Here is a 23,031-nt window from a genome sequence, read left to right as displayed (position 1 = left end):
TACTGTTGTCTTTGACAGTGAGGGTAGGAAGCAACGTGTTTGAAGATTCTCAATACAAGTGTTCGTCTTTCAGTATGTGTTCCAGAGAGATACAGAAAACCACATCTATATATTTCTACCTACTAAAAGAACTTTAAAAAAAAAACTTCCAAAGGCAAAAAGGTGGATGATATTTATGATAGGGAATAGCAGATGACATTTAAATCTCGGGAAATAAAAGCCTGGGACATGATAGAAAGAGAAACAGTATTAGCCCGGTGCTTTGCCATGGAGTGGCAATGGGGATTTAGTTAGCGGCAACATAAGGGAGAAGCAGTTAAATGACATCCTTTGAACTTATTTCTTTTCTGACCTTTTGAAGTTGCCAGGTTCAACTAATTTTCTCCTCATGGTTATATCTGAAGTGGGTTCCAGAGGCAGCACAAATATTTTGTGCATCCCGATTTTCCATGGGCACGAAATAAGATAGAAGTAAAGAACTCGTTGGTTAATGAAGCCCCACTAAATTAGATGATGGCCATTCTATCAATACTATTCTATTTCACAAATACACACTTAGGAGATTCTGGGAAATATTCTAGCACCATAAAACAGATAAAGCAAGATATAAATCCAAGAAGCCAGGCGGGCAAATCAAATAATGTAAGATGCCAAGGAAGAGGGAACATGATAAAAATCTCAGCTATGATTCAATAAGTAAGTTAATTATTTAAGTTACCTGGGGAAGCTTTCAGGTTTTTGAGAAAGGGGTGTATGTGTGTATCCCCCCCCCCATGTAATAGAGGGCAAAAAGACTTTGGCTTGCTTTAATTCCACCCAAATGTCAATTGTATACTACACAGAGTTAGGAAGTGTTTCCTGAACTAAACACAGCCATTTCGGATGTGAATACCAACAGTGCGGAAAACAGAGAGAAAACTGCATTTTTTTCCCTGCTTTTCTGAATAACTTCCTAATAAATATAAAGTGAATGAGCCCACTAGTACCACCGCATATTTTAAAATAAAGTCATGGGGCCATAAATTCATCTGTAATTGAAAGATTACTCAGATTATGATTGCACCTTGATTTTCCAAACATAAAACTTTGCTGATGGATCAGAAAAGTATGGTTGTAAATAGAAAATGAATTTCATTTTACTCATGAGAAACTTCTGACCTTGCATGGAAAATATTCTCAGATGGGCACAGTGATAAAGCTAAAAAGGTGTGCCACCTTGAGTAGAAAAATAAAGACCATCACTTTTCTTTAACACATTATTTAAAATAAGGATTTCTGAACAGTTGTAGTGTGGGTTCTAACTCTTTATGCATATTGTATACTTAATGTGCTAATTCCTTTCTGTTCACCAATAAACAATGAAAGAAACCTGGAAAGCAAAGCCCTCAGGTACAAATTCTTGAAGAGAATCATTATACCCTCATTGCTGTGAGTTCCCTTGGTGTGCTGCAACAATCTCAAGCTCCCCAGGTATCAGGCCTTAAATCTGTGCATAGTTTTAAAGAAATGATTCATGATGAGTATATTCATATAACAGGGTCACGTGCCATCTCAAGGGATCTATTCTATCCTGCTAAGCATGTTTTATGGGTGATTTTTTTTTTCATCCAGCATGCCACCAATGGTTAAAGTATTGTTCATTGCTAAATGAAGGATTACTTTAAATAAATATTGTTCATCAGTTTCTACTTAATACCAAATCAAGTTCTTTTTTTTTTTTTCAGGTTAAAGACTTCCTGTTACAGTTGATAAGTATACGATATGCATAGAGAGTTGCTGCTATAAAATTGTTCTTCACAGCTTCAAGAGCTCAAGAAATATACACTGGACACCCAAAATGCTGCCCAAGTAAATGTTACAAGTCTTAGGGGGATGTGGGTGAACCCATTTGAAGTCGTAAGAGTTTTAAAGGCTGTAGATGTTCAAGCAGAAGATTTGCCATTAACAGATCTAGTAACTGGAAATACAAGATCCAGGTTGCAGAAGTGAAAGACTAAAAAAGTTTAAATGACAGGAAGACAGAACAAATCTCAGATTATTGGGTATCACAGGATACCTTGGCACTTAACTGAGCAGTGTTGGGCATAGGACAAGGAAGGTGAGCTTCCAGTGCCCAGCTTTGAATTAAGCTATCCCGGGAGTTGCTAAGAAGGCTCTCTGTTTTCAGAACACATTTTCTCAACTTCCAGCCCTCTTCAGCGTCCAGAAAAAAAATTATCAAAGATGATTTAAAATCCTGCAACTGCTCCAGCATGAAATGACTAGGCAATGAGGAGCTTCAAATCTGCTAAAGCAGAATCACAGAATATTATTATTAGTTTTAGTATTTAATAAGAGGGATAGCCCTAGAATTTCATTCAGCCACAGAGCTCAGGGAAGTGGAAAAACATGTCTGGGCATGATGATTATGGAGAACTCCCTTTGAGGGGGGGGGGGAAATGTAACCCTCAGAGAACATCCTTCAAAGACACCAGGTCTCTCGGTTAAAGAATCTCCTCTGTCTCTTTCTCTATCTCTCTCTCTCTCTCTCTCACACACACACACACACACATGCATGCACACACACTCCGGACAATATTCTTGTAAAACTGGACACAGCTGAAGAAAGACGACAGCAAGGCAGAAATTTCAGTTGTGTTTAGCGTGAACGATAGGGTTCATTTTGCATGCAGTGAGGTACAGCGGCGAGGCTGAATGGATGGAAAATCCCACTCTGGAATCTCACCTAAATATCTCTTTCCCACATACAGTTTTCCAGTTGAAAAGCTCCTATCATGAAGCCAGGGGTGACTGTCCAGGGAGGGTGCTTAACCATAGAGATGGCTGGCAGGAATGCTGAAAAGAGGACAGGTGCTTGAAAATGACCCAACCCAACCTCAGCCCCTTCTATCTGCTTCGCGAAGGTACCGGATGCGAGAGGGCAGCGATCCCGCATCCTTGGTCCCCATTATCAGATCGCGAGTGCCTCGAAGCCCGGCGCGAGCCGGCGGCGGGCAACTCAGCGGGGCTGATCTGATGAGAGGCTCAGGCGCTCCAAGGGATTGTCGGATCGCGCCTCTTCAAGAGGAAACTCTTGTGGAAGCTTCAGGAAAGGGTGGTAAACTTAAAAGACCTTTTCTCCCTCCCGCTTGCTGGGTTCTCAGCTCCATCCTTCCACGGGAGCCCAAGTGAGCAGCTGCCAGCCTGCTTTGCCATTACGGACTAATGTTGTGCGTTTGCACCGATCAACAATTAACGTTGTTTGATTTCTTACATTTAGCAACCCAAGCAAACAGCTGCCATCTCCGCGCTTGCGGAAGCAAGTGCCGAGTCGGTGACCTGCCGCCGGCTGCTTGCCCGCAGGGAAGGGTCCAGGAAAAGGAAACTTTACGGTTTCCACACCTGGGGTCGGGGAGGCTTTGGTCCGGGGAGGGGAAAGGCGGGGGACAGTGTGGATACCTGTTGGCGTCAGCACCGGCGGCGGCGGCTTTGCACGGTCCCCAGCCTGGGCTGAAGCCTGGGGGGGACGCGGGTAGGTCCCTCAGGAACCTGTTACGCGCTGGCAAAAGCCAGGTGAGAACCACCTCCCTGGCTCTGCGAGGGGCGCGGTCGTTCCCCCCCCCAACCCCACCCTCCCTACACACACACACCACACTAGGGTACGCGGAAGCGACTAGGTTCTGCCGACGCGGAAAGAGGGGGTACCGAGGAGTCCCTGGCTCGGGGTCCTCGGGGAGCTGTCTCGCGGGTTTGGAGAGCACCCCACCTGGGGGGTCGGGCCTGGGTGCCAGGCAGCGTCTTGGAAACCGCAGAGCCGCTAGGAGGCCCGGGAGCCCCCAAGTTTGCAGCGGGCGCTGCGCCTCCCAGGCTGGAGCAGCCACTTGTGGGAAAGCCTCGCGCTGGGGCTCCCGCTGCCGAGCGGCGGCCGCGGCCCCGCGGCGGGGGTCGCCCTCTCTCTCTCCTCGGGGGTGGGGAGGGGCAGCAAACCCGCAGTCGGGCACCCGACCCTTCGCCTCCTTCCAGTGGGGCTCGTAGCTTCCTCGCCGCCCGCTGCGGGTGCTCCCCATGCACCGCACGCACCCCGCAGTGGAGCGCGCGGCTGCAGCGGCGCCTGCCTGCAGCGGGAGGCTGCGAGCTCGTCCGGCGGCTGCAAGGAGGGAGACCCCAGGAAATTGGAGGGGCGCGACTCCCTAGATTTTTGCAGGGCAGTTTGCAAAAATCGCGTGGCCAAAACCCTGAGGTGCCCCCAGATACCGTGGCTGCACGGGGAGAAGCCGCAGCTCAGTCTTGCGCCGGGACTGGGGACCTGCAGCCACCATCTGAGAGGAAAGAGGCGCGCCAGGTGTCTGAAGGAAGGGGGGTCCCTAAAAGAAACGGGGTCTTCGGGGCCGGGAAAAACGGGGCCGGGGGGCCACTTACTCTTATGGGGCTCGGCGGGGGACGAATTTGCAGCTTCTTAGTTCACAAATGGCTGGAGGGGCTCGGGGTCGGCTCCCTTGGGCGGCGAGCACCGACCGGTTCCCGCGCGCTGGGCAGGCGCCTCCGGATTCCGTTCATGCCGCTCGGAGCTGCGGGCTTCGGCGCGGAGACGCGGGGCGGCCGCGCTGGGCTCGGGGTGTCGGCGGCCCAAAGTGCAGCGGCTGGGTGGACGTTCCCGTCCGTGCGCAGAGCGGCCACCGCCGACGAGCTTGGAGGAGGCAGGGAGGTGCCAAATACATCCACGGATTCCGGGCTGGGCGCTCCGGCGTGCGAGCCCGCCTGCCTGCCAAATGTAACTGTGAAGTGATGTGGAAAAGTGAGCCGGGTGCCTCCCCTGACGGATCTCATTGGGCAGAGCGCAGAGGCAGGTCTGCCACTTGGAAATTCGTGTGAGCAGGCCCCCACCCGCCCCCCGCGCGCCGGCTGGCTCGCCCGCTCGCCCCCTCCCCAGTGGGCGCACAACTTTTCGCTCCGCGCGCCCGAGCACGCCCCGCGCGCCGCCGCCGCCAGGGCCGCGCTGCCGGGCACGGGCGGGCGCTCGCTTAAGGCTGCGGAGGCGGCTCCGCCGGCGCGGGCGCGCCCCTGCTGCCTGCGCTCCGGCGCCGGTCTGCGCTCCACCAGCCTCGCGGGGACCCGCGGCGGGATTCGGGGAGCGGCGGAGCGGTGCGCGTGGGCAGCTTCCCTCCCCGAGCGGCGGGCGGGCGGAGTGGGGGTGTTTGTGAGACCGCCGCCTACTCCTCAGGCGCTGGCGGGGGGCGCGGGCGCTGGGCCGTGGTCTTGCGGGTGGGGCGCATTCCGGAGGTCCCCGACTTGGAGTCTGATGGGAAGATGGGGTGAAGAAAAGCAGCGGGGCTGCAACGAGGGGCGCGCGGGAAGGCGGTGTGGGAAGAAAGGCCCAACTTGCTGGGGGAATAAAGTGCCAGAGTTTGGGGGCCGGAGGGCCCCTATGGCCCCAAGGAGAGGTGCTCCGTCGGTGCCCCGTCCCGTCTTTGATAGACGCACCCCAGATCCTGAGACGTGGCCCCTCCGGGGCAGAGGCATGGCCAGATGCAAGCAGGAATTAGACGGGCCGGTTTTCTTCTGGACCCTTGCGATGTGAGCCTCACAGGGGACACACGCAGCCCTCGTGACCATCTTTTGGTAGAACTAGGGGGCGATGAGATGAACTAATGGCTATTTTGTTGTTGTTGTTGTTGTTTAATTCCCCTCCACAGGGCGCACGGCTTAGTCCATCCTGTGCGCTAGGATGAACTCGGGGACTCACCACCCGGGACCAGGATGCAGCAGCGGCGAAAAGCATGCCGAGGACCAGACTCAAGGTCTATGGAGCTTGTGCTGTTTGACTCACATTAATGAGACGGGGTGAACAGATAAAGTAAGCACAATATGCTCATAACATAAGTGCAGATTGGACTGTGTGTGTGTGTGTGTGCTTGAGAGCGCGCGCTGCATCTAACTTCCCATGGTAGCATGTTGAAAAGAATATTGACTATGGGTCTAATTATCTCCTTCACATTCTAGCTGCCACAGGCAAGAAACTTTGTAAATTATTTCATAGAGAGATGAACAAAGCCTCGAGGTTCTTGCATCCCCCCCTCCCTTTCTGGGTCACTGAGTAAACGGTTCTCAGACTGTCTGCTTTCTGTCCTAGAGAAAGGAACAGACCTCAATCAAATGCTAACGGCTGGACCAGGCAGTCCCAAGTGGACGGTGAAATACATCACATCTTGGTCTATGCTTAATTTTCAAACATTCATTTGCACTATGGACAAATGGTCTGAACCTTTCATGGGGTGCCTGCTTCCATCTCGGAGAACTCGAGAAGAGATGAAGTGTTACCGAAGACTGGGAGTTGTCACACATGACAAACTCATCTCAAAAGAAAACCAGAATGGTAGAGATAGACGAATCTTCACATCTCATTGTCTTAAAGAAAAATAACTATTTTGAGAAAGTGAAGAGTCAGAATCCAGTGACTTGCGGTGTCGGGTTAGGCTGAGTGTGTTTTGACTCACCTTGTCTGCATTTACTCTAAGAACAGTTACACACGTTCTCTTCATTGAATTTGACTAACTAGAATTCAAGGTACCTCTCTACACCTGCTAATCTCGGCTCAAAGCGGTGCAATGTGAATTTCCTACTAATTTCCTCCTAATTCTTAGGAGAGGTCTGGATGCTTAAGCAGTGTGAAAGAGGATTAGGATAATTTTTAAAAGCCCTATAAGGATATTTCTAAAATAATCAGGGATGATGACAGACAAGGCATTTACCTCTTTAACAATTCCACCCACTTTTTAATAGGATGAAGTGCAATGTCACAATGGTGCGAGCCTAACTCCTTAAAGTGTTTGCAACATCCTCTCCAGGTTTACAGCCTTCCTGCTGGAAGAGGACTGTGCTATATAGGCTTTTTAGGATGGTGATTGAAATTGCCTGTGTTGTGGAGCATTGTGGAGGAGGCAGGGCGAGAAATTATCTGGTAGGGCAGGAGTAGAATCAGAGGGGTGGGGGAGGGGAGAGATAGGGAAGGTTGCTTTCACTATAACCTTGGCTGTCCGGCTGCTAGAGTGGCGTGAATCTGGATGGCTCAGCCTGCCTTTAGGTGACAGGCATTTTTGCAGAGGAAGGGGATGGAAGTCTCCATGTAGTAGAAGAAATACCTTTCTTTTTCACTACGGATGGAACTTTTGTTACCATAGTGACTAAGGAAGACAGTAACTCAGGTGACTGGTTAGTTAAGGGAATCCTGGTTTCTAGAAGCAGAGTCTTTCAGGGAGGTGGGAGGCCTAGAAAAACCCCAGCTTCTGTAGTGGAAGCAGGAGGAAGCAGAAAGGAATTTATGAGTTGTTACATTAAAGTGTAACCTACTTTCATCTCCCAAGCCTAATCAAGCCACCCCCCCCCAAAAAAAAAAGCCTCCCCTTCCCCCTCCCCCCAAGAAAAAGTGTGTTTACCTCGGTATGAATAGCAAAACTCTGAGGTTTATTGAATTGCTGCTAAATTTAGATTGATTGATTCACAGACTATGCTAAAGATAGGGTTGGTAAGTGTGAGTCCCACAAATGAAGGGATTTCACAGTGTGATACCTGCCAGGGATATTTTAAAATAAAAATTTAAATAAAAACTTTTAGATTCTAAAATTTGAAGAGATTCCAAAGATCAATGTAACACCTGTTCATATATACTATTTTCCAGGAATACCGAGTCCTCCCCTCACATTTCCTGTTAGGGAATCCTACTGAGAAATCTGAAAACCAAAATGTATGGAGATGTGGAGTAGGGAGATTGTGGGTGTCGGTATATAGAACAACTGTGGCATTAGGGAAAAGAAAATGATTTTTTTTATTTTAATGTTGGCCCATATAAAGCATAAGATTGAATATAAAGAAAGCACTTTGAGGAAGTTTGTCAATAATGAAGTGCATTTAGAAGTTGTTTATTTTTTTTTTAAGTTTGTTTTAAGCTAATCTCTACTAAAATCATGGTGTTAAAATGTGAATGTGAGCAGTTACTGGGTTGCCCTAACTGAGCATTTTAGCTCCACTCCTTCCTCCCAGTCTTAGTAAAACCTATTAGAAATGCAAATTCGTGTGCCCTGAATTTGGGTGGGGCTTTGGAACCTCAGTCTTTAACAAAAGCTCCAGGAAACTCTGTTGCTTGCCAGAGTTTGAGAATCACTGCTTTAGGCAACCTTTTTCTCAGGTTATATATATAACGATGAAAATATAATAAAAGTGATATGTTAATACTTTTTTAATCTTGGAACATCCTAAAACAGAATCTTTAAAAAAAATTTAGAAAAAAAATGTGAATGCATATTAAATATAGCATATGATTACTTCACTAATTTTTATTATGGGATTTTAAAAGCAAAACACATTTCTTTAGAAGTGATTATGAATTCTTGGGGTAAAATTATCATTGAGTTTGCTATTCAGCTTTGTGATGCTCTGCATTTCTTGGCTGCTGGTTTAGCTGTCCCTGAAATTAGGCCTGTATCTCTTAATATTGACTGTAATTACTAATCTTGAGCTTGCCATTATATTTTCAGTAAATGGAGGTGTAAACACTCTCTGAAAACCACATCTGTGCTTAGAACATTTTGGAGAAGGTTTTCAGAATGGCATTATCTCCTATCTTCCCAGGTGCTAAAAAAGAGATAAGCTCCAATTCAGCTCCTATACAGAAACTGAGGGAGGGCAGGAGATAGATTTAAGGGGATTGGTACAAAGCTATCCAATAAGCCAGCCCTGCTTTTGTGGAATACACACTTAGCATTTCCATTTGTTTTTGTGGCCACCTTTTTTTCTGAAAGAGAATTAAAAAAAAAAAAAACAGAACAAGATCCAAGATCTTAGACAAGGGAACCATCAGGAAGAACTGAAAATAGTTCACATTGTGTTGAAAAAGAAAATAAAAGAGAGAGAAAAACAGGGAATCCGTCCCTTCTATCCCCACTAAAGTTCTACTAATTTGGTATATCAGACTGTATTCAATAATAAAACATAATTAAATTGAATTGACCTTAACTCTCAAAATGTTACCAATGTTGGAAGCTTGCATGTTTATGTCAGTGTATCACTGAATATATACAGAGGAATACAGATGTATAGGGGGAAAAAAAGGTGACTTTATTATACCTAAAATAGAATTTCTCCTTATTTGGTGTCCAGTTGATGATTAGAAAAAAGACAGCTAACTTTGCATTGGGCAAATGCACCAAGAAGTTGCAAGAAAACTACATTACTGAGACAGTGAACAGAATTTCTTTATTAGTCAAAGGAGCCTAATGCTGTGAACAAATAGTTTTGTTTGTTCGTTTATTAAAGCTGCTGCTGTTTGGAAAAGGGGACACTGCATTTAGGTTGCAGGCTCCTGCCTGCATAAGCAACTGGACCTGTTAGATTGTATGTGGAGGCTTTTTTTTTTTCCTTCTACCTCAAGTGCCCTCTAGCGTGCAATATCTGAGCAGGTTGTTGTGTAGAAGGAAGCAGAAAGGAGAAAGACAAAAAAGAAATATTCCTAATTCTTGAATTGCTCTGTTTTCCCTTATTTCTCCAAGGGGTCATTTGTACCTAAGTGTTTGGCTAAACAAAGAAAAGGTGCTGTTGTGATTGCATGAAAAACAAATCACTCCTTTACTAAACTAGGAAACAAATGCTAATCCTTTCTCAAGGGTTTCTATTAAACATTCATCATAATTTTCCAGAAGTTTCATATACTCTAGTAATCAGGCATATAAAAGAAGGTAAGTTGCTCCCTAGGAGGAAATTCTGTTTTGTTCCTAGTCTGCTATATGACATCTGAAGCAAATTGATTAACCTCTCCATGGGTTTTAAGTCTTTGTCTCCATAAAAGTGCATAATACTTCTTTCTTGCCTCAGGGGGGTGGTATGAGGCCTAATTGAGGTTTATAAAACAATTTGAGTTCCTCAGATACAATTTGGTATACAGTGGAACCTGGCTTTCATCTTACATCAACTAACAGGATGTTGAATATTCCTTGGTAGTCCAGAGGGAAACTGATCAGGATCCATTTTTTAGAAACATGTCATTAGAATGACTCTTGTAAATAATGGATTTGCTCAAGAGACTTGGGATGGTAGGAAGAATTTTTGGAGAAAATTGCACTCGGTTTTGCAAATATTTCTGTGTGTGAATAAATAGAACAAAATAGGCAAATTTCCTACAAGACATGTAACTGGGCATATCTCCCTAAATTTTAAAACAAATTAACAATAACAGAAGGTAATTTGACTCACCCAAACACCACCCACTAAACACTTAGTTTCTGAGAGAGAAGCAGATACCTGTAAATAAACTTCTGCATTGGCATCTGTTCAGATGGTAGGTTACTAAATACTTTTTTTTTGTTGTTGTTAGCAATATGACTATTTTGTTGCATTGTGTTGAAGCAATATAGGTTTTCCCTACTATCTGAAAGTAGGGTATTCCTGCCTGTGGTCAAAATGGTGTAAAAGTGAAGACACGATTACCATTAATTAATATGGGAAAATCTTGAGTGTTTGACTCATTATTCGGGGTACACACCTCTCCTATAAGGGATGTTGCAAAACTGGACTTTTGCAGGAGACCTAAATGTGAAAATCTTCTGACTTCTGTAAGTGACAAAAACAAGTGCTAATGCATTGATAGACTTTTCAAATAATTTTATCTTAATGGCTATGATACTTCGGGGTAAGGGAAGAGGTAGGCAAGATAAGATTATATCATACTCGTGAGTTCCTTTATATTCAATTTCTCAAGTTTCTGAAAAGGTTGCCTGGCATCCTTTGAGAGATGAGAACACCGAGACTAGAAAAGTGACTTGCTCAAGGTCTCTCAGTTAATAAGTTAAAGTATGCAATAATAAACCTGGGTTTTATGCTTATGATAAAATTTTGAATAATGAACAACCTCACTGTTGAAAAGACTCATAAATTGTTAAGTAGAAGATCAATTAAGTTTTATCTTTCCCCCACATCAGAATTTTTCATTGCATGCAGTTTTATAAATATAAAGTCTAGATTCCATGGTTAGCAACTAAATCAAGCTCGCGAAGTACATGTTTAAAAAAAAAAAAAAAAGCAAGACAAGGTGATTTAGAGGCAAATTTGAATTAGTTCAGAATAATGATGCGCAGTTTTTAGTGTTACCTTGACATGGAGTCCAGGTGAAGGCTGCTATTCGTATTTAGATTTGTATACCACTTGACACATTCCCAAGCACATTAACTGTCTCTCTTGATTCTTGCAATAGTGTGAGGTGATACAATGCATTATTCCCTTACAAAGTTACAAAAGGACCCTTAGGGAATCCTCTGGTTCAATCTCTTCATTTTATCAGAAGAGAATTGGGTAAAGCTTTTAACTTTTGAGCCTAAGGTTACATAACTTGATAAAACCAGGAGCAGACCCTAGGTCATTAGTGTTTAAAAGATATGGCAGGCTGTCACATATGGCCCAAAGGGGGGAAAAAAAATCAGTAAGCTAATAGTCTGACTATTCAAGATAGGGAGTCAGAGATTGTTGAAAAAAATCAATCAAATGTAGTTTAGAAACTCAGATCCAAATGCATGATGTCTAGAAAAAAAACTACTTCCATTGTCTGGTGAGAGTACATTTACTCCCTTTCCCTAGCATCTGCTCAATTTAATAATATGTCTTGTCTGCTTGAATTATTTCAGCACCCTGGAATTGGCTCCCTAATGCAGCCCCAGAGATTCCTTCATCGCAGATCTTGTGTACTACAGACATTTGGAGGGAGGATTATTGGTGAATCAGAGGAAGATGACAATGTAAGCAAGCAATAATTGTGCGTTCCTATGTTCTGATCTGCCCTGAAACTTTCTGTGTCGACTGCTGGTAGCAACCCCAAACAGAAACAACTCATTTCAAATAGAGACGTGGAGGGCTGCTGACTTACGTAGTCTCCCCAAGCAGAGAAAGGCAAATACATGTGACTTGCCTAGATGACACAAGGGATTTATGCTTATTCTTTTCTATATATTTATATTCTCTTTCTCCCCAATTCCCTTGTTCTAGCAAGAAGCACCTTATTTTTTCTTTGCCTATCCCTTACAGCTGCCAATTACACAATTACACTTTTCTGGAATAGAAAATGCTAGTAAGCGCTGCTAACTATAATAATTGGTACTTGTACTATGGAGTGTTTAATGTCTTACTAGGCATTACAGGGATTGATTGGGCATATGTTAAATATGTAATTTATTTTCTCAGAAAACCTGATTCTTCAGATGAAGCAAGAACATGTTTCACTTCTCTAAATCCCAGTTAGTCTCTGCTCCTATCTCCAGTCGCACTGCATAGCGCTATTTGTTGCCTGAAGTGCACTAGTCAAACTAAATCAGGCCTGGGGCCCCTGGGGGCACCATTTAGTTCTTGTCTTGGGAAAGAATTTAACATTGAAATCAGCATTATGCAGCAAAGCAAGAGATTTATTGGTAGATAAGAGGAAGGACAGGGAAGCTTTGGGCAGAGAGGGGTCCTGAGTGAGTAGCTGCTGAGGTACTAGGAAGCAGGAGTCTGTGTCAGTTTAGTGAGCACATAGGGGATTTCCTACTCAGATGTCTCCTCCTCATGTCTCTCATGACTGAGCCCCTGGAGTTTCCTTGTCTGCTGAGGTCCACTGAGTCTCCCAAGTTAACGGGCCTGTCTTTGGGAACCAGCTTTGGTTCATTGTTTTAGCATCCTGGTTGTGTTGATGTTCTCAACAGTCAATTTTTTAAAAGATTTATTATGCATATAGAATTGAAGTACAGATCAGTGGTGTGGGGGTGGTGAGGATCCACCAGAGACAGAGTGGGAAGCAGAACAGGCAGATGGATGAAGTACACTGCTCAGGGGAGCAGCGGGCGGATCAGGAGAGGTCTCTGTGCCATGTGGGTCACCTCCAGGGCCTGGGATTGAACTCACACTGAAGCAGCTACAGCTGGCTTGCATCCTAGCTGGTTGTACCACCAGGGAGGGCCCTCAATGGTCAATTTTTAATTGGGTTGGGGTGGCATCTGCATCCAACCAATTGTTTCTTAATCATATTGATAAATAGGCAGATCGGTTTGGGGATTTGGACTGCCTGCTTCTAACTTCCTTCCTGTACTCATTCTTTGAAAGTGTTAGCTCTGTTCTTTGGGGTTTAGGAGGTGTGAAACCTCCAAGAAAGAATGGGGTATATCAACTCCTATGGGCCTGGGTTCTGCTCCTGGTTCTTAGAGTAGCGAGCAGGATGATTAGTTTCTTAACTTCTGAGTCTCATTTGCCTTTGATATAAGGTATTGTCCGCCTTATGGAGTTTCTGACAGACAAGGTGGTTGTATTCTATGTAGTTATTACCAGGCAGGGTGAGGGACATCTCAGAACCCCTAATCTGGCCAGCTCTAAATAGGTTCTTCCATCTGCCTCATCAAGACAAAACATAATGAAGTCCATAAGACTTCAGTGGAAAGGAACTTTAGTACAATTACTGTGTTAATGGGAGAATAAATAAAACAGTATCCACATGAAACACCCAAAGTTATCTATCTCCTCCTGGGCACATGCCCAGCCACACAGGATTGGCCCAAAGGGGGCCACTGAGGCCTAAAAGCCTGCCATAGTCTAAGGGACCTTCTGGTGGAGACCTTTAGCAAAGAGGGCAGAAGAGGCCAGGAAAGTCTGGAAGGAAAAGAGCAAAATCAAAACCCACGTCAAGATAAAGGCTGCCATTGTCGGTTCCCCATGGATTCCACCCGTACCTCTTTCTGTCAAGTGTCTCCTTCTGTGTCCCCCAAGTTCCGGGGACATGTCCAAAGCTGAAAGCAAGTGCAGCTTCTTAACATGCCTCGTGCTCCTGTGCCTCCCTCCAGTCATCTCCCTTCTCAATCTCTCTCAGCTTCTCCTCAGCCAGGTTCACTCTCTCAGTCTTTCTTTCATTTTTTTCTTGCTTCTCCTCACTGCTCAACTCCAGCTTCCTTAGGTGAGGTTAGGGAGCCTGGGACCTCCCCTTTCTTAAGGATTACCCTGTTACACAATGAAGAGAAAATATCCAGGTGTCAGTGTACATGTCTCTTTCCTCTTAGGTAAGTCCACCACACCTAACCTCAAAAGAGCAAGGGACCAGGAAACTGATCCTTTTGCACTCCCTCAGCTAGATGATGCCTCTTCACTATATGTGTCTGTTGGTGGCTATGAGATGTTCAGTCCAACCTCCATCAGTATTTTAAGTGGTAGATGGTAACTGTTTGCCTGCACACCCTGGGCTTCACCAATCCTTCATCTTGCTTCAGGCCATCATTTTCTATGAAGTTTGGATAAACCTTTTCTATGTAACTACATTCCTTCCTGAAGGTTCAAATATTAAATATTGCCTTTTTTTTTTTTTAATATTGTTTGTCACCTGTCTTGTCATCAAGAGAGTAAAGGCAGCTCATGTTAGCCAGAGATCTGCTTCAGACTCTTGATTTGGTAAGATTAGTATTTCTTTTTAGATTTATTTATTTATGCACACAAGGACTTGGGTACAAGCCAGAGGGGAGGGGAGTGAGAGGATTGACTAGGGAACAGCGTGGGGAGCAGAACAAGCAGATCGATGAAGTACACTGCTGGGGGGAGCAGCGGGCTGGTCAGGAGAGGTCTGCCGCGCCATGTGGGTCACTTCCCTGGCCTGGGATTGAACTCCTGCTGTAGTGGCTTTGGCTGCAGATAGCTTCATAGGGCACTTTAACCCATTGCACCACCAGAGAGGGCCTGGCAAAGATTAATACTTAGCATTTAGGCTGTTAGGAGGAATACTAGGACCCCAAAAGAAAGGAAGGGGTTATTATTATGGTTAAGGTTCCTTGAGGAAGGTGATACCTACTTGTTGCTCAAACTTATCTGGTATCAGTTTTCAGTTAGGAGGGCTCCAGAACCTGTAGCCAGCGAAAGAGACTTGCCACTGGGCTCCACACCAGTGCTAAGAACATTGGGTAGGTGAGTCCCTTGACCAGTTGAGGATTTCAGAGCAGAAACACCCTGCAGACAGTAAGGGAGCCCCAGACCTAGTCTCCATCAGTGCACTCTACTGGACAGTCTCTGTCTACCCGATTATCTGTAAGCCATTGACCTTACAGACTAGAGTGTAACTTAGACCTGGGAGGGTCTCAGGAAAAATAATCTGAACAGAGCTGTCTGTTCAGGGCTGAGTAAGAAGATCCTCTGAGGACTTGCCTGGAGCCTAAATTTGCACAACCAGAACTCTTTTGAGTCTACAGGCCACGTGCATATTAGGAGGTGAATTGTTAGGATACTGCTGGTGATTATGGAGAGGGCCAAACCGCCAAAACTTCCTTGGAACTTCTACTTAATTCCATATTCTGGGGATGCTTTTGGAATCAGCTTGTTGAACAAATATAGCGCATAGAGAAATGGCAGTCTTCTCTTGGGATACCTCTCAGGCAGTAGTGACCACCTGCTCTTTCCAGATGGATCACACATAAATCTTGAGCTCTTAAATTTTTAGTTATGCCCTTGTTGCTATACCTCTGCTGTTCCTTGTGCACATCCACAGCATCAGTAGAAGAAATTGGGTGTAGGTCAGAGGTACAAGGGGTGAGAGGATTCATCAGAGACTAGAATGGGGAGCAGAACAGGTCTATTGAATGGAATCCACTACAAAGAGGAGCAGCGGGCAGGACAGGAGGGGTCTGCTGTGCCCTGTGGGTCAGCTTCCTGGCCAGGGACGGAACTCAGGCTGCTGTGGTGGACCATCATGGTGGCAGCACTGAGATGTAACCACTGGACTATGAAGGGGGCCCCTGTGCTATCATTTTCTTCCCTCAGTAGATTGATCCTGAACTCTTCAAAAGCAGAAATTGTATTGTCTGTGTATCCCAAAAGTAGCCCAAGACTTGATGCACAATTAATGTTCAAGAATTGTCTTATTTACAATAATGAACAAGTGAATATGAGTACAAAGATAACTATGGTATTATTGTCAACAGTTAGCTAGAAATAGACCCAGATTTGGAGTTAAAAGAAATCAGATGGCCCAGCAGATTGGGATGGGGAGCTCAGTGTAGAAAACAGATTTTACTGGAAAAGAGAGAGGGAGAAAAGAGGGTACAAAACAAAGCAAAAAGAAACAAAACCAGGAAGCTGAAGCTTCTAGAGCAGAAATAGAATAGTGAAGATAACAGACTAAAAGGCTGAAAGACTGAAAAAAAAAAATAAAAAATTCTTCCAACTGACACAATTAAGAGTGAACATCCGGAAACTATTCAGATCCCAAATGGCAATTTGCATAACAGTAGTAGTAATACAATTATAATGACACCGAGTATTAAGAATTTCTCTGTTCCTTAGATCCTCATAATTTAGTACCTGGGTGTTTATAAAACAATTTCTCATTCAGGAAGTGATTCTTCTCATAAACCCATAGACCCACAAGGGTCTCCTCCTCCCAATGCTAGAGCTTGAAAATAGATTTCCAGGGTGTTTTCTTCCCCCAGGACAAAGAGTTTCCTTGAAAGAGAGAAGTACTTGGTTCATTTATCTTGAATCCTCAGTAGCACAGAAGAGATACTAGATAAATTTTTGTTGATTTATCATCTCAGTTCTATCCCACAGCAAGCTGCAAGATAAATAGATCCTGTCCAGTACCCCCATTTTTCAGATGACACAACTGGAAATATCTAGTCAGATATTTGAAACTGGGAAGCCTATGAGAGATCTTTGAACACTTCAGCTTTTTCTGCTGTGGCATACTACAGTCCAGCAAGATGGCATGGCTGAGGTGACATTGCTTCTTAAATACTTCTCTGTTAAGAATTCTAAGAGAGCATGCTCCTCTAGAACTTGTCTAGAAGACCAAAGAAATTGCATGCCAACATCACCCCTTCCAGTACTTCTAGGAATCCAGGGTAAGGTTTAGCATTTAGAGTCAGTTTTGAGTACCTAAAGTAGCCATTCAAATTTTGAACTGATAGTGTTACAGGGCACTAGTGAACCTGCCTGCTCTAAATAGGTTCTGCCATCCACCACATCAAGACAAAACATATGATTTTAATGAAAAGGGACTTTAATACAGTGAGTATACGATATGGAAGACAAAGAATTTCTAAATCAAACACCTGAAGTCACCCATCCCCTCGTGGGCAAAAGTCAACCCAAAAGGGATTGGCCCAGAGCAAGGCCTGAAAGCTGCCACAAGACTAAAGCACCTTCGGGCCGGGACCCATAGAAAAGAGTCAAAAATGGCCAGATGAGTCTGGGAGGAAAAGAGCAACATCAAAACCAATATAAACACTGCCATAGTCGTCTCCCCTCAGGTCTCTCTCACCCACATCTCTTTTAACAAGTCCAGGGCCAAGAATTAAATGCTGTTTCTTCACATGTTTCTCTTGGCTCCATGTGGCTTCCTCAGGTCTCCTTCTGGCTCTCCATCCTTTTTCCCTCCTCCTCAGAGCCTTTCTTTTCTCTCCTTTTCTCTGCTCAGCTCCACCCTCCTCTGAGTGGGGCAGGGAACCTGGAACTTCCCCTTTTCCTACTGACCTCCCTGTTACAATAGGAAGCAGAAAGACTATTTTGCATATGGATCTAAAAATCCATGTGTATTCTAAAGGAATTGGGGGCCCTCCCTGGTGGCCCAAGGGGTTAAAGCATAGCACTATGAAGTTAATCTGTAGCCACTGTACCACCGGTATGGTCCCCAGGCAGGGAGGTGACCCACTTGGCCCAGCAGACTTCTGTCTTGCCTGCTGCTCCCCCAGCTGTGTGTTTCAATCAGCCTACCCATTCTATCCCCCTCTCTGCTCTCTGTCTCTGTTAAATCCTCTTAGCCCCCCACTTCTGTCCTGTGTCCCAGTTCTTGTATGCATAAATAAATAAAAACAAATCTTAAAAAAAATGTTAAAAGTGAAGCCAAGGCCTTGGGATAGTGAACTTTTTATGTCTATAGAATAGATAGACTAATGGCACAAAATGTATTAAAGGCTGATAGTGAGGAAAATTAGTGGAGCCATCAGTATATAGTCTTTTAGGCTCGTCTTTCCATTTATCCTCACAACATGCATTCTGAAGTACAGGTTTATTACCTCCACTTTGTTGGCTGAGAAAGCCCACTTTCCCACAGTCTCTGGTGTGTTAAGAGACTGCTGCTTTGGTCATGTTGCAGGTTCTTCCCACCCCCCACCCCACTATGGTGGTTTCTGAGCAGACACCACAGTGAAAATAAATACCATTGACTGACTTGGTGGGGAAGTTGCTTTGCTTTCCAATTCTCTTTCAACCCTCTGATTATGTCAGGAGAGAACATTCAGCTCTCTGCCACTGCTGATCTCTCTAACAAGCTGAATGCTGGCCTCAGGCTCAGAGCCTTAAGCTGACTCTAAGTGCCTTGTTAGACTGGGAGAACATTGTTTTGCATTCATTCATTTTAGTTCTAAGTATACTTTGTATTTTTGACAAGTAAAAATAATTTCTTATTTTTAAATATGGGTATCAAGTTCCCTTTAAAAAATTGTTTACATTCTTAAAGAAGTAAGTTGATTAAAAAATTATCTTAGGAAGATGGTGTATAGATATTAAAAAACTCAGAATACATACAGGGCAGCAGCTTGGGGGTGTTTGTTTATATTAAATAAGCATCCTTTCCGAGTAGTATTATCAAGTAAATTGTCCCACTTAAACTTGGAGGCATACACATTTAAAGTATTATGCCCTCAGCTTGAAGTTCCTATTCAGTATCAAATGTTCCAGATTTCTCTATTTTGATTTCCTATAAAATGAACTCTTAAAAATGTCAGGTCAGGGAGTTATAAAGTATTGGAACGGTACAACCTACTCCAGTACAAGCAGAAATGCTTTGACTTCAGGTACAAACAGTATTATGTTACTGTATCTCTCCCTGCCACCCCCCACTAATATTTCAAAACAATAATCATCATCTTCAGTTAACATCCTCAACATAGGTTGATGAAAATTCCACTTTTATTTTTTCCAGGAAAGACTGAACTAAATAAATCAAATAAATCTTTGCAGTGTACAGATTTGGAGTAGAGAGAGTATGAAAACAATCTTATCCTCCTTCCTTTTTTTTTTTTTTTTGATGCCTATTTTATTTGCTTTATCACCCAATTTCATTTGGGGAGACACTGCAGTCCTCTTCAGCGAGAGTTTAATTTTATTTTTTTTTTCCTTGCCATGGCAAAGGGAAGTCAACATATTGCTCATAAAGTGTTAAAGTCTTTATGAACTGCTGATAGATATCAAGGAAATGCTCTAAGGATTAAGAGGTGAAATTGTGGCAAAATATCCACTTCCTCTAAATATTACCTTCAGTAGCTTTATAGCAAATATTGCTGAAGAAAGAGAATATAAATCACTTAAGTCCCCCAGGACTTAATACTGAAGTACCATTTATGTTTTCCTTTTGTTTGAATTACTGACTAGCACTTTACTGTGTGAGGGAGAAAAAAATACCCAGAAAGAAAAGTGGAGAGGAAAGAGAAGATAGGGGGAAATTGAGAAGGATAGAAAACATAAAAACCACGTCTGGTCCATTTCTTGGGCTGGCTTGAATTTTGCAAGATCCTTGGAATTCAGACAACACCCATGAGTGGATGGGGGTGGGGGATTTAAGTCTCACAATTTTAAACCACACACATTTCTGTTCCAGGCCAGATGTGCAGCACACATTTCTGGAAGGCATTTTGGAAATGCACAAGTTTGGAGTCAAAAAATGTGGGATGTATTTTTGGCCCTGTTATTTACTAGGTGTAGTACATTTAAATAGTAAGATCCCTATTGCTCTTTTGTTGTTTGCTTTGCTTTCTATTTTTAAAAGATTTATTTATTTATGCATACAAGAACTGGGGTACAGGACAGAGGTGCAGAGGGGAGAGGACCCACCACAGACAGCTGAACAGGCAGATCTACTGAAGTACACTGCTGAGGGGAGTAGTGGGTGGGTCAGAGAGGTCTGCTGTGCCCTGTGGGTCAGCTCTCTGGCCAGAGGTCAAATTCAGTCCATAGTGGTGGTAGTGGTGAGACTTAACCCATTAGCCACAGGGAGGCCCAACACTCCCTATTTTCTTCTCTCTCTGCCCATTGCATTGAATCAGTCACGATGGCAATGCCAATGCACTGCAGTGTTCTATCAATGCCGCTTGGCTATCTGTAGAAATGTCTTCTCTTTTTCTGCAGTCATCCCTTGTACTGCCCTTCACTTAACTGCCTTGAACCTCAAGCTCTCAGGCATTTGGGAAAAATACCCTTTGCTTTCACTTTTCCTAGGGGGTTGTGAAAATCTTGTATGAAAGACACACTCCAAAACCAGCTTACCGCTAAACACACAGTATTGTGAACTATTCTGTTAATACGTGAGAACAAAAGCAAGAAACGGAATGGCACAACTCTTCCTCTTATTCTGAATATCTGCATCTCACATATTATCTGTCACTTTTCATAACAATATAACACAAAGGCTAGAGTCCATGCTGTGTGCATGGAGCCTGAGTTTTCCCTGATCAGCAACATCCTTTTTTGGCTTACCATTCCCTTTAAAAATTTCATTAAGAGCTAAGACATAATATGAGTGGTTAGCAGTAATGATACTTCATTTGTTTGATTAACCCACTAGAAGTCAGTGTCTTATTAATGTCAAAATAAGTGTATATATGAATACATCTGCTCGGTTCAAGCTTGCATTAATTCTCATGTTGTCACCCTGCATAGTACCAAGTACAGATAATTGAGAGATGAAGGAGAAAGGTGCCCTCAAAAAGCTCATTCAAGTGGCAGAGACAATATGAACATATCATCTTGTGGCAGTGGCAGTTCTTAAGAGCTATAGCAGAATGGGTTGATGGTAACAGTCGAGGCTCACAAGCCTTGGGTCTTGGGAATGTCACTTGACCTCTCTGAGTATCCGGTAACCTTGGGTGTCGCTGCTTTGACAAGTAATGGGGTGTGACTGGCACGTAGATTATGGAGACAGCATAAGGTGAGATTTGTGGGTCAGGTGCCCCAAACATGAAATCGATCAACTCTTGGGGCCCTATGTGTTGAACTGGGATACTTGGATATTAATCTACCAAGCCTCCCTCATGTTGAAAAATGTCCAGTATAGATAGTGGCACCCATATGGTGGTTATGTAAAAACAGAGCACCAAAATATGAGGGGATATAGATAAGATAATGGACAATGACAGGCAGGAATGCCAATAAAGAAGTAATTGTCATATTAACAAAACAACTGCAATTGTAGCAAAACAACAGTTTTAATATTAAAAAAAGAAAAGAAAAGAAAAAGTGTATGTACACAAGAACTGGTGTGTAGGCCAGAGGTGAGAGGATTCACCAGGAGCAGAACAGGTAGAAGATCTGAACTACACTGCTAAGGGAAGCAGTGGGCAAGCCAGGAGAGGTCCGCTGTGCCATGTGGGTCACCTCCTTGGTTGGGGATTGAACTCATGACACAGTGACTGGTCATAGTGAGACTTTAACCCTGTGCCATGGGGGATTCCCAACTTTAAGTGATTTTAACTAATTGACTGTCCCTGAAAAAGCCCACGATAACGGGCAGTCTTAATCTTATATTATGGCTCAGAATGTGAAGCTCAGAGAGGTTAACTAAGTTGTCCCTGATAACACAGCTAGTGTGGTTTCAAAGAGCATACTACTAGGCATTTTATTACTTATAGTTCAGTGTAAGTAATACTACAGTATATGTGGTGTAGGCTGTTAGGCAGTGAGCTAAACCATTGTAAAAATAACCTTGTTAATTAACTTTGCATTTTGGACTTGCGTCCTTCTTCCTGGGCTTCTGGACAGGCACTCTGAATTCTATGAAGGATACTTTTTATTCTGTCTCAGTGGCACTTACTTTAATACCCAACACGTGGCAGGGACTTTTTTTTTTTTTTTTTTTTAAGATTTATTTATTTGTACATACAGAACTGGGGTACAGGCCAGAGGCTCAGGGGTGGCCAGAGGCTCAGGGGTGGCGAGAGGCTTCACCAGAGACAGAGTGGGGAGCAGAACAGGCAGATGGACAAAGTACACTGCTGAGGGGAGCAGCGGGCAGGTCAGGAGAGGTCTGCACGCCATGTGGTCACCTCTGGGGCAGGCGGGGATCGAACTCATGCAGAAGTGGCTTTAGCTTCTCAGTGCAGTGCTTTAACCCGCTGCGCCACCAGGGAGGGCCTGTGGAAGGTACTTTTAATTGTTTAGCAAAGGCACTGTGTGGATAGAGGTCCCAGGCATAGCAGGTTCTGTTACAATCCCAAGTCTGTGATACAGGGATCACTGTGAGCAGTACTTGTCAGCCATCCACCCAGGGCTCCATTGGTTTCCCTTTCTCCAAGGAAAAACATTACGTTAGCCTCAGAGTTTCTCTTCCCTCTCTCTTGTAGAAATCTTGTCTGACTCCCAAGATCCAGTTAGGTGACAGGACAGCTCCTGTAACCAGCATTTGCTGTCTCTGCAGGGATGACTTGAGTTCACATGGCAGTATCTCATGGGTGTCTGATGTCAGGCCTCAGGGTGGGGTTCAGATGATGGGGCTAGTGTGTGGGCTTCTTGAGTACTTCTGAGAAAGAACGCAAATGTTCCCATTTTATCAGCACAGGGCAAGTTTATTAAGAAAAAGAGCACAAGGAAAGAGAGATGCCTGCATAGACTCAGGCAGGCAGTTTTAAAGAACAAGAACTGCTCTTTTGCTAGGACAAGCAGTGTTTTTTTAATAATGTTCTTTGATAGAATTACCGTGGTGGTCACCATGGTTGGTGTTCTAAACTAGATAATCCTCTCTGTCCCCACCTCTGGCTCATAACTTGTCTCATCCCACCTCAGATTCCTGGGAACTTCCATAACCAGGTTAGCTTAGAATTTTTTTTCTACCCTGAGGTTCTATCACTCAGCTCTATTAACAAATCTGGGAAAACAGGGATTACATTAGTTAGTCAAGTACGCACACAGGCAAGATGTAGTGAAGAAAATAAGGAGCAGAACAGGTAGAAGATCTGAACTACACTGCTAAGGGAAGCAGTGGGCAAGCCAGGAGAGGTCCGCTGTGCCATGTGGGTCACCTCCTTG

General features: G+C 44.1%; 1 protein-coding gene and 1 long non-coding RNA gene across 6 annotated transcripts in view; one reads left to right on the top strand and one right to left on the bottom strand.

The window, feature by feature from the left end:
- Positions 1–4,747, bottom strand: part of CDH8 (cadherin 8, type 2) — a 349,844-nt gene extending 345,097 nt beyond the window's left edge. Inside the window, exon 1 of the mRNA XM_004690505.2 lies at positions 4,399–4,747. The gene's annotated coding sequence lies outside the window, so the exon portion shown is untranslated. The remainder of the gene's footprint in view (positions 1–4,398) is intronic.
- A 291-nt stretch (positions 4,748–5,038) lies between these two features.
- Positions 5,039–23,031, top strand: part of LOC105854155 — a 135,287-nt gene continuing 117,294 nt past the window's right edge. For all 5 annotated transcript variants that reach the window (XR_001145869.1, XR_001145867.1, XR_001145868.1 and 2 more), the window contains exons 1-3: positions 5,039–5,121; positions 5,673–5,833; positions 11,646–11,756. This is a non-coding gene — a long non-coding RNA (uncharacterized LOC105854155). The remainder of the gene's footprint in view (positions 5,122–5,672; positions 5,834–11,645; positions 11,757–23,031) is intronic.

The sequence above is a fragment of the Condylura cristata genome, unplaced genomic scaffold (assembly GCF_000260355.1).
Source record: "Condylura cristata isolate star-nosed mole 26May11 unplaced genomic scaffold, ConCri1.0 scaffold00028, whole genome shotgun sequence".
NCBI lineage: Eukaryota > Metazoa > Chordata > Mammalia > Eulipotyphla > Talpidae > Condylura > Condylura cristata.
This window is presented reverse-complemented; position numbering and strand designations above follow the sequence as displayed.